Genomic DNA, 15,608 nt, shown 5'->3' on the forward strand with positions numbered 1-15,608 from the left:
AGTACAGGGTACTGTGATGACGCCCCCCACTCCTTCGTTGACCCCGTGGCACCCTGCACTCGTATACTGGGTCTCTTTTAACCTGGAAGATGGAGGACATCAGATGGTGGAAAGCTATTATTGCAGAAGACAGAGCTAGAGAGGAGGTGAGAACTGCAACCAATGATTTTTTTTTTTTTTTTTGAAACTGCAAGGGCACCAGAAAAAAAAAAGCCCAAAGCTAGGGTTCAAAATCTGCTTGGAGGGGATTACAGACAGAACAATAAAAAGGTGGAGATAGGCTATTAAGCCCAAGAGCCTTTTTCCTACCTGGATCTGCAAGGGTTAAATCTGTAGCAGTATAATGTGTAATACTTACCTTATTCCTTGCTCCAGTGGCTACCTCCATCTGTTATATGATTCATTCTTCAGTTCACCAATCAATGGATCAGTGGTTGAAAACCAGCACATGAAAAATATGAATCAAAATGTAGAAGGTCATCAACCACCAAGAATTTCTGAATGTAAATTCTGTATATGTATGCTGTGTATGTCCTCCTTGTTATTGTATTGCTTTATAACCCCTTGCTGATGCCTTCCGACAACTCTTAACACTGGGAGGTGGCATTCCTGATCATGTGACCACTGTGATTGGTTGTCACAGCAGTCACGTGATTGGGTGCCTGTCCATAAATGGTGACCAGGAGCCATCAGCACACAACGGCATAGCCTCATGGACTCATATATAGAGCACTTGGTACAAAAGTTTATCTCACTTGAAGTACTCTTTGAAACATTTAATGGTTGAGAGCATCAAATACAACCGACGCATTTCAAGAAAAAAAAAAGACTCCCTCTTCCTCAAGGGCTTGAGTATGTCAATAAACTCATGACAGAATGCACTAAGGGATCTGTGTTAAGGCTTGATAAGGACTAGCATTTCCGGACTGCACTTGAAAAGGCACTCAAACCCTGAAAAAGGGAAAGGATTTTCCCCCCCAAAATGCATTGGTGAATTTGATGCTCTTAACCATTAAATGTTCTATAAGTTCTTCCACTGAGATGAACTTTTGTACCAGGTGCTCCTCAGTACAAATCCAAGATTTTACTTTCTTGGAGGATCAGGAAGGAATTTATGTTTCCCTGGTTGGAGCAAATTGGACCATGATTTATAAGGGTTTTTTTGCCTTCCTCTGGATCAAATGTGGGTATAATGCTCTCTATATGAAGATTTCGATTTTTTTAAAATTATATTTATTGTTTATGCATATTTTTAAATTATATATTTTATTAAATTTGTTTTTTTTTTAATTTATAAATTACTTGTTTATTTATTTTTTCTATTGGTCGAACTAGATCAGTGGTCTCCCAATTGCGCACGGGCCGGATATGGCTCTTTGCTTGCCTTTCCCCAGCCCTTGGGGCACTGTTCCTACTACTGATACAAGGCACTCTTCTGCCCACTGACCCCAACAATGAGGCATTCTTCTCACTGACACCAAAGATGGGACACTATTCCTTCCATTGACACCCGATGATGGGACACTATTTCTCCCAAAGATACCCAACAATGAGTCACTATTCTTCCCACTGACACCAAAGATAGGATACAATTTCTCCTGCTTATTATTAATATTATTATTATACAGGATTTATATAGCTCCAACAGTTTGCTCAGCGCTTTACAATATAAGGGAGAGAGTGCAATTACAATACATTTCAGTACAGAAGGAATATGAGGGCCCTGCTCATGCAGCTTACAATCTAAAGGAAGGGGGAGGTGATACAAAAGGTGATAGCTGTGGGGGATGATCTGGCGGAGGTGATTCAAGTTAGGTGGAGGTGGGGTAGGCTTCCCTGAAGAAGTGAGTTTTCAAAGATCACCTAAAGGCAGACAGGGTGGGGGCTGACCGGACATGCTGTGGTAAGGAGTTCCAGAGGATGGGAGAGGCTGATAGCAATGTTGGGACTCTATTCCTTCCACTGACACCTAATGATGGGACACTATTCCTCCTGCTGATACTAATGATGGGGCACTATTCTTTCCACTGACACCAATGATGGGGCACTATTCCTCCCATTGACACCAATGATGGGGCACTATTCCTCCCATTGATACCAATGATGGGGCACTATTCCTCCCACTGATAGCAATGATGGGGCACTATTCCTCCCACTGATACCAATGATGGGGCACTATTCCTCCCACTGATACCAATGATGGGACACTATTCCTCCCACTGACACCAATGATAGGGCACTATTCTTCCCACTGACACCAATGATGGGCCACTATTCCCCCCACTGACACCAATGATGGGGCACTATTCCTCCCACTGACACTAATGATAGGGCCCTATTCTTCCCACTGACACCAATGATGGGCCACTATTCCCCCTGCTGATAGCAATGATGGAACACTATTCCTCCCATTGACACAAAAGATAGGGCACTACTCCTTCCACTGACACCAATGAAGGGGTACTATTCATCCCACTGACACCCAACAATGGGGAACTATTTCTCCTTCTACTGACCACAGGTGCTGTGTAATTTTTCTACTCCCAACAACCACCAAGTCTGAGACATCGTTTACTCCCACTGATGCCGCAACATTTTCTGCTTCCACTGGCTACAATCTGGCCCTCCTGAAGTCTGAAGGACCTTTGTCTAGAAAAGTTTGGAGACCTCTGAATTAGACAGACTATTTAACTATGTAACCAGAACAGGAACAGGGTAATCCCATTATTGTGTCAGATATTTAGAGTTAGAACACAGATTTGCAACAACAGCAACTATATTACTTGCAAACACTTTGCTAAAATGAAATGTACAATTTATGGAAATTGTTTGTCAAGGAGTATGCACATGAACAAAGGTTGGGAAGCACTGCGGTAAAGGATTTGGCATAAGACTTTGATTAGCAGAATGTAAATTGTCGTAGGTTCCCAAACATATTGTGATGTCAGCAGTGCTAGGAGACTAGTTGTCACTCAAGTGACACTATAGCAACCTTTCCCAAATTTTTTAGTAAAATTAATTTTCAGGTCTCAGGGATCTCTTGCAGAGGACAATGTATTGGGGGTCAGTGGGAATATTTTAAGCTGCTTGAGGGTTAGGGACTGATGTGAATGTACAATATATACAGTATTTGTAAAGCATTGTGTAAACTGAAGATGCTATATAAGTACCTGAAATAAAATAAAGTAAATAAATATTGCCCCTTGTATTGTTGACCAGTGGGAAGATTGCCCACCTTACAGTGTTGGTCAGAATGCCGCCATTAGAGATAGCTAAAAAGCCCACTGGTTCCATGCTGCTGGTTCTGATGCTGAGCTCAAAATCCAGGCACCATCAAATAAAAGGTGAATCAGCCACAGCTCACAGAACCCTTAGCAACCTCTGGAGGAATACTACGTTCTGCGATTTCTCCTGCGCTCTAGGGCCCAGACCGGTGGCACATAGATGGAACCAACACCAGAGCAAGCGACCACCAGTATATTTCAAGGTTGTGCAGCTCCAAAACAGGGCTAGGGAAGCCCGATTGATACTGCAAAGTGAAACAAAAAACAAGAAGCGCACCAACCTTGCACATTACCTCAGTAACAGAATTTATTAATAGAAGATAGGTACTCACAAACAGCGAATAAAATTAGAGCTCTGAGGAAGAAGGCATAGCCTTCGAAACGCGTCAGCTATACTGAGTGTCTACCCCCATGATGGGATTCGCGCTGACTTCTTATCTTTGAAGTCCCTTTGAGGACTACATGCCTGATTTTATTAGCTGTTTGTGAGTACCTATCTTCTATTAATAAATTCTGTTACTGAGGTAATGCGCAAGGTTGGTGCGCTTCTTGTTTTTTGTTTCACTTTGAGGAATACTACGTTCCACAGAACCCTGGTTGAGAATGGCTTCTCAATAGTATTCCTTTTGCCTTTTATGTAGAGATGTGAGCGGAAAAGCTGTGCCAGCACATACAATAATTACAGACTACCAGAAACAGGAAGTTCTATGACATTCAAGGTAAAACGGGGCTGTGTCAGGGAATTCAGCCTTCCTGGTGTAATCAAAAAAACTCTGGAAAACCAAACTCATGAGCTGTTCAAACCTGTTGGGCCTCATCAGTGTAGGGCTTATGGTTCTTATAGTCAGTAGTAAAATACCACAGAAGTAATTTTACTGGAGCATGTAAAGGTCAGGTCCTGGATCTGAATCCGGGACCTGTGAGCTTGGCAGTAACTCTTCTTGCTGAGCCACCTGAGATGCTGGACAGGCCACTGGACAATCCTTGGACAATCTTGCCTGCACTTTGTTTCTCGTGAACCTTGAACTCCTCGCTTCTCTTCCTATATAAGCCATGCAATTCCTGTTTACCAGATTATTGTGCTCTTTCCAGCCAATATCTCGCTCTTGTCACTACTGACCTTTGGCTTGTTCCTTGACTATGCTTCTGCTAAATTCCAACCTGCAACCACTTGTTACCAACCTATGGCTTGTTTACTGACTATGCTTCTGCTTGATCCCTACCTGCAATCACTTCTTACCAACCTAAGGCTTGTTTACTGACTACGCTTCTCCTAGATCCCTACTGGCTATATCTGCTAATGGACCCCAGGTTACTCACCTCCTGGGGCGATCCCGAGGAACCTGGAACTAATAAGCAGCAAAACTCATCTCCACCATCAGGAGCTCTGGTGAATACTGGTTAGTGCTTAGACCCTGCAACCCAAGTGAGCCTGCATCATCCACCAGGGTGACCTGCTTGTACACTTATCCTGTTGGTCATGGGAGCCTCTCTACTACTATAGCTACTGGTCTCCGAGCCTGACCCCTGACTGTGACATAAAAAGACGTTCTGGTCAATGCCACATAAGGAAGCTTGTTTGCATACATATCCCAGCAAGCATTTCCTGAAGTCTCCCAACCTGTACTTAGCACTCCAGTGAACACTGTAGACCGGAAACCCTTTTATTATTTGTTTTTGTGGCCCTGAGAAAGGCTTTTGTGTAGATGAAGAGGGTAGATAGGTTATGAGGATTTAGCCTCCAAATCCGTAGAGAGTGTGCCCCTGTCATTTGAGAGCATGGACGACCATGGTGGTGACGGTCTTCCTCTAGTGTAGGTGATGGCATCATGGATGACATTCTCGAAGAAAACCTTGAGCACTCTGTGGGGCTCCTCATAGATATGTCCAGAGATGCACTTCACGCCCTCTCTGGGGCCAAACGTTGGATGGCAGGCCCTGGATGTTGTCCTGGAGCACCTTTCTGTGGAGCTTGCTGGCTCTTTTCCCAGTCCCTTCCCTTCTTTACCGTGACCAGACATCTTCAGGCTCTTCCTTAGTCAGACAAACAGTTGGAAAAAAGTGGAAACCCCTTTTAATCCACAGTCGTGAATTCATTTTCCTGTCAGCCTATACATATGTAGCGTTGTGCGTGTTTACATTAGCTGTGTTTGCTAGTTTATGAATTCAACTCAGATGCTTCAGTGTCTTGGCTCCATATCAGGTCTCCATCGGAGAAAAAACAGCATCAAGAACTGTAAAAACATTCAGAAAGTGGAAAAAGCCCAGAGGGCCAATTCACTAGGCTGCAAACACAGAAAATGAAACACAACCTATTTATACAACAGAAGATGGAAATATATTAAAGTGGGCAAATGGCAAACATTAAGGAAGCACAGCAACAGCATGGCAAATGGAAACTGTTTTTTTTTTTTATGAAAGACAAAATACTAAACTAGCATGGAATCTAATGAGTGTAAACATTTTTTTATGTACTTAAGGAGAATATGTTTTCAATGATTTTTTTGTAAATATATCTATAAAAATAATCAGATTGATTTAACCACTTGCCTACCGGGCACTTTTACCCCCTTCCTGCCCAGGCCAATTTTCACCTTTCAGGGCTTTTGCACTTTAAATAACAACTATGCAGTCATGATACACTGTACCCATATGACATTTTTATCATTTTTTTCACACAAACAGAGATTTCTGTTTGTGTTATTTAACCATTTCAATACCGGGCAATTTTACCCCTTCCCTCCCAGGCCATTTTTCACGTTTCAGCGCTCTCACACTTTGAATGACAATTGCGCGGTCATACAACATTGTACCCAAACTAAAATTTTATCATTTTCTTCACACAACTAGAGCTTTCTTTTGGTGGTATTTAATCCCCGCTGGGGTTTTTATTTTTTGCTAAATTAACAAAAAAAGACCCAAAAGTTTGAAAAAAAACCACGGTTTTCTTTGTTTCTGTTATAAAAGTTTACAAATAAATAATTGTTCTTCATACATTTAGGCCGAGATGTATTCTGCTACATGTCTTTGGTGAAAATAACCCAAATTAGGATGTATTATTTAGTTTGTAGGAAAGTTATAGAGTTCACAAACTATGGTATAGATCTGAAAATTGATCAATCCTGAAGTACTGACAGCCAATCTAATTTCTTGAGGTCCAAGAATGTCAGAATAGTACAGATATCCCCCAAATGACCCCTTTTTGCAGAGTAGACAGTCCGACGTGCTTCATAAGAGGCATGGCGAGTTTTTTGAAGTTGTATTTTTTTTGTCATAATTTTTTGGAAAATTAAAAAATTAAAAAAATGATTTTCACTTTTTTTTTTACATACTGTCACCAGTGCAGTACAGCGTCATCATATAACTGGCATGGTGAAAAAAAAAAATATATATATATTATTTTTTTTTTCATTTTTTTATTATTTTTAATTTTTTATTAGATTTTTTTTATTTTTTTTAAAGATTTTTTTTCATATTTTACTATTACCAAAGTAGTACAATGTTAACATTGTACTACTTTGGGGAAGTGATCAGTATTTTTTTTTTTTTACACAATTTGCTTATAGCAAAGAATTACTTTGCTATAAGCAAGCATTTACCTGAATGACATCGATTCATTCAGGGTTTTTAGCTGTGACCATTCACAGCTAGGCACTAGTATACAATGGATGGCATGAATGAAGCCATCCATTGTATACAACTGTCATGTGACCTGCTGTGATTGGTCACAGCAGGTCACATGGTACCGGCAACGGGGGCCGGTACTCAGATCTGTCATCGGCCGTGTCCGAGGTACACGGCCGGTGACAGATCGCGCTGCTGCGCGGCTCTGCAGCCGCGCAAACTGCGCATGTGTGGGAGGACGCCAAATGGTGTCCCACCCGGAAAGCTACAGCATTTTTGCGGCCGCCAAACGGCTATAGGCCAGGCGGCTAATGGTTAATCACCACTGTTTTTTTTTTTTGTGTTATAAACGGGAAAAAAAGAATTTTGAAAAAAATGTGTTGTTCTTTGTTTCTGTTTACACATTTTGCAAATAATCTTTATACACAAATTTAGGTCAGAAATGTATTCTGCTACATGTCTTTGGTGAAACAAAAATTAAATCAGTGTTCTTTATTTAATTGGTAGGAAAGTTATAGAGTCCACAGATTATGGTATGTATCTAAAAATTAATAAATCCTGATGTATTGATGGGTGATCTCATTTCCAAAAATGAGCTTTTTGGAAAGTAGACAGTCTGAGGTATTTAGTAAGAGGTATGGCGAGTTTTTTGAAGTTGTCATTTTTCGTTAAAAGTTTGTGAAAAAATAAGAAATTAAAAAATATTTTTTTCTCAAATTTCTTTTTACTTACTGTCACCAATGCAGTGCAGCATCATCATACAACTGGTGTGGTGATGATCAGAGACACTGACTGGCTACAGTATGTTAAAAAAAAACAAAACACCCCAGCATGTTATTCACACTAGTGCGACTCCATTTCACGTGCGATTTTTGAGTGTGACTTTCATGAGACTTTACACTCACTGGCGCTCAAGTCGCAAGAAAGTCACATCAAAGTAGTGCAGGAACCTTTTCAAAAGTTGGTGCGACTTTAAAATGCAACAATTGGAACCGGTGCCTTTGAAATCAATGGGCTGTAACTTTCCATGCGACTTTATGTGTTCAAAGTCACATAACAAGTCACACTAGTGTGAACAGAACGTAAAACTGGAAAGTGCAAAATCTGGTGCTGCTGTGCATAGACACCAATCAGCTTCTAACTTCAACTTGTTCAACTGAGCTTTGACAATTTAAGTATAAGTTCACCTTTGGGAACTTGTTACATGTTCCACCCGTGTTTAGGGTGGAATATGTAACATGTTCCCAATGCTGCAGTCACCGCCCGATCCCCCCCACCCCTTTTTAAATAGAGCGCGGCCATGCAAGGCTCCGCTCACATGGCCTCGTCATTCATTCACAGAATTCTGTGAATAAATGAACTACAAGTCCCAACATCCATAGCGGCTGCCAGCTTGTAGTTCCCAATGAACTACCTTGTGGAGCTCTGTGGTAGTTCGGCGTATGGGGCAAGCAGATATACTGACAGAGCTGCAGGAGACCTGCATGGCACCAGCGATCTCCTGATTGCAATGTTTTACTCCTGCAACCAAAAAAGAAATAATGCACATTTTTTACCTGCAAAAAAATGTGCATTTATTATTTTTGGTCAAAAGGTGAACCAAGTGAATCCACCTTCTCAGCGGGAGGATCTGTCTGAATGACACTGACACAGCCTGCTCTTCTCTATGGGGTGGTCAGATGTAAACAGACCATCAAAGAATTCAAGACTGAGTATATCCTAGGAGGCAGGGGTGGACTGACCATTTGGAAACTCAGGCACTGCCCGAGGGCCCGGGGTCAGTAGGGGGCCCCATGAGATGCCCCTGGTACCTTTTTCATAGGTTTTTTTGAGTTTGGGCAAGGACACAGGGGCCTCATGATCCCGTATTGCCCGGGGGCCCCATGAGTTGTCAGTTCGTCCCTACTAGGAGGTGTACCTTTATTACATAAAAGAGTCAAATGATGATCACAATGGATGAGGGATGGCCTGGGCCAGGGTGGACGGCCCATCCACTCCGATGTGAAGGTGTAGGGCAGAGAGAACTCCTGTCCCTAGCGATGGACCATGAGAGTGCGGTGTCCCGGAATGATGTCACCGCGGTCTACGGAGGAAGCCAAAGGGAAGATCCTGCCTTGGTCCGCAAGCTGAAGATGGAGGCCGGTAAACTAGACAACACGTTTCAGGTGCATGCGCCTTATCAAGTCTAGGAATAAAAGATTAGCGGCCATTTTCATCATTGACAGCCCAATGTAAACAGACCACCTGTTCAGGCTTTAGGAGGGCCAGACTATGGCCAGTGGGTGTAATGCCCTGGCATCGGTGCCCCATCACTGATTTTAATGGGAGGAACAGTGTCCCATTGTTAATATCAATGACATGAATAGTGCCCAATCGATGGTATCAGTAGGAGGAATGGTGCCCCATCATTGGTATCAGCTCGTGAAATAATGCTCCAAGGGCCAGATAAAGGCAAGCAAAGGGCCACATTTGGCCCCCGGGCCACAGTTCGGAGACCCCCATCTGTCTGTTTTTAGTGGATCGAATGGAAGTGGTCATAAACAGACACATATCTATTTATATCTGCCTCCCTATAGAGAACAATGAATGGTCTGATCAGGTCCACCTGAAAAATGGACAGACAGTCCCCGCCTGTGTGAAAGGGGCCAAAACCTGGAAGCTGATTGGTTATTATGCAGAGCTGCACCAGGTTCTGTGTGCTCCAGTTTTATCTCCCCAAATGTGTCCATGTACACAAGCGTTTAGAGGCAGAAAAAAAAACCCATTACCAGCACGTCCAGGAGCAGCAGAGCTTTCGTAGAAACCAGTGTCTGGTTCCAGGGTGGCTCCTTTCCCTTGTAGGGTCCTTCGGAGCCTCCTTTCTCTACGCACTCCCAGGTTAGCAGTGTAGACGGGTCTGCCTGCTTCCACAGGAACTCATCACCCCAGCGATAAGCGACTTCTCTTTCCCTCTTCCTTCCTGTGAATGACAGAAATCCACTGGGGCATGGATTGTCCCTACGTCACTCCAATACCTGGAATTCTGAGGAAGCTGTGGGACCTGAAGCTGGTGGCGGTGCACAGGGGAAGAAAAGTGCTTAGACACATTGGAGCATGTCAACCTATTGGGGAATGAAGATGAAGAATGCTAAGCATTCTACTCCTTCTTTCCCTTCTCCACTTAAGGCTAGGTTCACACCTATGCAGGTTGCGTTTGATCCTTTTCTGCAGTGCTTTTCGCGGTGCGTTTTGCGTTTTTGATGCATTTTGCATTTTTTTCCCCTTGTTGCTAGGCAGATTAAAACCCAAAACACATCATGCTTTTCTGAAGAGTTTCCATTGAAGTCTATAGAACCGAAAACACAACCTTTTGCGTTTAAAGAAGCTCCCAACCCTTTCCAAAAAATGCTCTGGGTGAAAATGCAGAGATGTGAACCTGTCCCATAGGAAATCATGTTAAATGGACTGTAGTGCGTTTCAGAAAAATGCTGTGGAAAACGCTTAGATGTGAACCTAGGGTTAGGCAGAGCTCCAGTCTCCTAGCCAACATTGCATTAACCTCCCTAGCGGTATTCCCGAGTGTAGCTCGGGGTAAAGTTTCAGTACCAAAAGCGGTAACCCTGAGCTACACTCGGGCTTACCATGCAGCGTTGCATAGGGAGTCCCTGCAGCACTTACCTTGTCCTTCGCTCCCGCGATGTGTCCCCTGCAGTGTCCCGGCCATCTTCTCCGGCCGATGCCGGCATCCGGCTTCCGTGTTCCGGTCCCTGTGACGTCAGGGACGTAAGGGCAGCAAATTTGACATTTTTTAAAAAATGTCATTTTTTAAAAAATTATTATTACATAGTAAAACATTGCTGTTTCAAAACATTTCAGATACATTTTGTCCCGAGTGCTTTGTCCTGTCCCCTGCCTGCATTTTGACTGTTCTTTCTGCCTGGAAACTTAGAAAAGTCCATGGCGTCCAAAAAGCGCCCCTTTAGGTCAAAAGCGGTTTTAGACCGGCTAGAGAACAGCGATAGTAAATCAGAACCACTTGCAGAATTGAGTGATAACGATTCGTGGGGGAAATTCCTCATCAGACACTGAAAACGATTCTGCGACTGAGCTCAGCGATGTGCGAACTTGGCGCTCTATTTCACATTTCAGTGTTTTTGGTTTGATTATATTATTGAATTAAATTTATTATTGCTATATTATTATTTTTATGATTATTTATTAAATTATAATTTATGATTTTGTGTTTCAAGTTTTATCATCCCCGGGATGTTTACTAGACTCTTGTTCGAGCAGATTTCAGTGAGTTATTCCTAAATTACAGGCCTACAATAAAAAAAAAATACATATTTCCATGCAAAAAAATGGTACCGCTTTCAGCACCAAAAATCTGAAATAATCATACTGCTAGGGAGGTTAATAGCATTGCAGGGATCGTTGTAATTCCTCATAAGCAGAATGGATAATGGTGCCCATGTACACATTGTAACTACTTACAACCTGCTTGTTTTCCTTTTGTCCCCCTCGATTCCAGCTGAGGTCATGCAGGATTTGGGCAGCTGAAGTCGGCCTGGCTTCATTTTCTGGATTTCGTTCAGCTGGCTACCCAGCATGCACCCTGGGATCTCATGCATGCGCAGTAATAACACTGACGCTTTGTGTACCCGCATTAAATGCACAAAGACTCCTGGGATCGATGACGTAGATATCCCAGGAGTCAACGGGTCAGGCCTATGATGCAATCGCCTAGGCGGCCCCGACCGGAAGTCGCAGGGAACATTACTAAAAAAAAGGTAATTTCTGCAGGAAATTTCTACATTTCCATATCCAAATCTTCGTTCACTAGTGGTATACATTACAATGTGGGTAATTCCTAAAACTGACCGGAACTCTGCTTTAACTATTAGATTCATGCAAATTTATTTTTTATATTGCTATTTTTCTAACTATTATTTAAACTTTTTTGCTTGTATTTGATTTTTAGTGTTGCATTATAAAAATTACAAAAAACCCTAATAAATAAAATAATAATAAAAAAAGTATCACATCAGTACTCAATTGTTTCTGTCGCAAGTGCACTAATACGGCTACAATCACCTCCTAAACCCTAAAAATCTTTATCCTCTGGGGACTCTAGTTTCCTCTAGATATTATCTATCTAGACTTGGCATCCATTTATTGGCTCTAAGTGTTGCATTATAAAAATTACAAAAAAAACCCCTAAAAATCTTTATCCTCTGGGTACTCTGGTTTCCTCTAGATATTATGTATCTAGACTTGGAGTCCATTTATTGGCTCTAAGTGTCACATTATAAAAATTACAAAAGAAAACTAAAAATCTTTATTCTTTGGGTACTCCGGTTTCCTCTAGAACAGTGGTACTCAACCTTCCTAATGCCGCGGCCCTTTAATACAGTTCCTCATGTTGTGGTGACCCCCAACCATAAAATTATTTACCCAGTAATTATAATTCATGAGTGTCGTTTTACCTCCAATACTGCTGCTTTCAACACAGTAGCTGCTTTCAACACAGTAGCTGCTTTGAACACAGTAGCTGCTTTCTACACAGTAGCTGCTTTCTACACAGTAGCTGCTTTCTACATGGTAGCTGCTCTTTACACATTGCAAATATGTGTTTTCCCGATGGTCTTAGGCGACCCCTGTGAAAGGGTCGTTTGACCCCCAAAGGAGTTGCGACCCACAGGTTGAGAACCACTGCTCTAGATATTAGGTTTCTAGACTTGGAGTCCATTTATTGGCTCTACGTGTTGCATTATAAAAATTTAAAAAAGAAACAAAAAATCTTTATCTTCTGGGTACTCCGGTTTCCTCTATTTATTATGTATCTAGACTTGGCGTCCATTTATTGGCTCTAAGTGTTGCATTATAAAAATTACAAAAGAAAACTAAAAATCTTTATCCTCTGGGTACTCCGGTTTCCTCTAGATATTATACAGTATATCTAAACTTGGCGTCCATTTATTGGCTCTATTTGATTTGTTTAAAAATTTCTTTAGACTATCTACACATTGTCACTCTGGAATTGCTAATATGATGGTTATGAGTTCCCATCTTTGGTCTCTGTCATATGCTTCCCCTTGGTCTAGATGGAAGTAATCATATCCTCAGAGTCATCATGTTGTTTTTGTAAGTGTTCTGGTTTGTTCCCCCCCCCCCCTTTTTTTTTTTTCTTTTTTGTGTTAATTTTGTTCCCCTTATGGGCCAGCTGTGTAGCATTCATGATCTGTATCCATGTATGTAAAGTGATCATATATGTATATTTTCTATCCATAGAGATAGATAGAGATAGAAGCGTTTGTTACCGTGAAACGCGTAACTTTTCACCCTCAACGAGTATAAATCAGTACGATTTCTGTAATATAATCTGCTTTTATATTCTCTTTGAATAAAAATTGTGATGTATTATATATATATATATTTTGATTTCATTTGCCTATATATATACCAATAGGTCACCCTAGATGTCCCTGCTTTCTTCTTTCGTTACTATGGTTTCCTCCCACACTCCAAAGACATGCTGGGAGGTGAATTGGCTCCTGTGTAAATTGTCCCTAGTATGTGTATGTATGAATGTGAGTTAGGGACCTTAGATTGTACACCCCTTGAGGGTTAGGGACTGATGTGAATGTTCAATATATATGTAAAGCGCTGCATAAATTGATGGCGCTATATAAGTACCTGAATGGGCAGCACAGTGGCTATATGGTTAGCACTTCCACCTGGCAGTACTAGGGTCATTGGTTCGATTCCCAACCACAGCACCTCCTGCCTGGAGTTTACATGTTCTCCTTGTGCCTGTGTGGGTTTCCTCTGGGTACTCCGGTTTCCTCCCACACTCCAAAGACATGCTGGTAGGTGAATTGGCTCCTGTATAAATTGTCCCTAGTATGTGTATGTATGAATGTGAGTTAGGGACCTTAGATTGTACGCCCCTTGAGGGTTAGGGACTGATGTGAATGTACAATATATATGTAAAGCGCTGCGTAAATTGACGGCGCTATAGAAGCACCTGAAATAAATGAATACATTTGTAAATAACTTTGCAAAGCTTTGTACCAGAATCATGATTTTAGTGTGATTTTGAATAGGACAAAGTGATAACACTAGCACTGGTTTAAGTAGGACTTTAAAACACAAAAAGCTGAATGATGGACGGGATTTTTTAGGCGCCACAAAAAGTTTGCGACCTTGAGCTGAAGTGCTCTTGGGTTATGCAGCAGGACATTGAACAGAAACACACCAAGTCCACCAAAAAAACCAAAAACAATATTGAGGTTTTGGAGCGGCCTGGTCAAAGTCCGGACTTAAATCCGATCAAGATGCTGTGACATGACCTTAACCCCTTGCCTACCGGGCACTTATACCCCCTTCCTTACCAGGCCAATTTTCAGCTTTCAGCACTGTCACACTTTGAATGACAATTGCGCGGTCATGCAACATTGTACCCTTATGAAATGTTATAATTTTCCCCACAAATAGAGCTTTCTTTTGGTGGTATTTAATCACCGCTGGGTGTTTTATTTTTTGTGCTATAAACAAAAAAAGAGCAAAAAAAAAAAAAAAGTTTCTTTGTTTCTATTATAAAATTTTGCAAACAGGTAATTTTTCTCCTTCACTTATGTGCGTTGATGAGGCTGCACTGATAGGTGGCACTGATGGGCGCTGATAGGCAGCACTAATGTGGTGGCACTGATAGGCGGCACTGATAGGTGGCACTGATGAGCTTGCACCGATGAGCTGGCACTGAAGATGAACTGGCACTGATAGGCGGCACTGACTGGCAGCACTGCTGGGCTGCACTGATGGGCACTGGTGGGTGACACTGGTGGGCACAGGTGGGTGGCACTGTGGATCACAGGTGGGTGACACTGCAGGGCACAGTGGGTGGCACTGCTGGGCACCGGTGGATGGCACTGCTGGGCACTTGTGGGCAGAACTGGTGGATGGCACTGCTGGGCACCGATTATCAAGGCACTGGTGGATGGCACTGCTGGGCACCGATTATCAAGGCACTGGTGGATGGCACTGCTGGGCATCAGGGCACTGGTGGATGGCAGTGCAGCTGTCATTCGGCTATCTGCGGTCGGCAACTAGTTAAACAGGCCATTCATGCTTGAAAAACCCTCCAGTGTGGCTGAATTAAAACAATTCTGCAAAGAGCAGTGGGCCAAAATTCCTCCATGGAGCGATGTGGAAGACTCATTGCCAGTTATCACAAACGCTTGATTGCAGTTGTTACCGCCAAGGGTGGCACAACCAGTTATTAGGTTTAGGGGACAATTACTTTTTCACATAGGGGCCAGGCAGGTTTGGACATCTTTTTTCCCTTAACCCCTTGGCACCGAGCGTACGCAAAATTAGAGGCCGCATTGGACTGGGCCTTTTTTTCCGTGGGGCTGCTAACTTGCATTCCTGTCTTTGTGCTGGGAGTGCACCGCACTGCGCACTCCCAGTACAAAGGCCGGGGTGTCAGTGAGAGCCTCGGATTCCGTTCTAACAATCAGGATTCCATTCCGGGTCACATGATCGCTGTGAAAGCCTCTGACTGGATATCGCAGTGATCAGTCACTGTGTCTGCCCCCCCCCTTGTTTTCTCTCTCTGATCGGAGGAGAGAAATACATTGCATCTCTCTCTGTCCGTTCGGTGAGAAAAAAAAAGTATTTGTAAATATATAAATGAAAGTAATAAATAAATAAAAATAT

Source organism: Staurois parvus, unplaced genomic scaffold, assembly GCF_062004578.1.
Source record: "Staurois parvus isolate SC_StPar_1 unplaced genomic scaffold, SC_StPar_1.0 ptg000119l, whole genome shotgun sequence".
NCBI lineage: Eukaryota > Metazoa > Chordata > Amphibia > Anura > Ranidae > Staurois > Staurois parvus.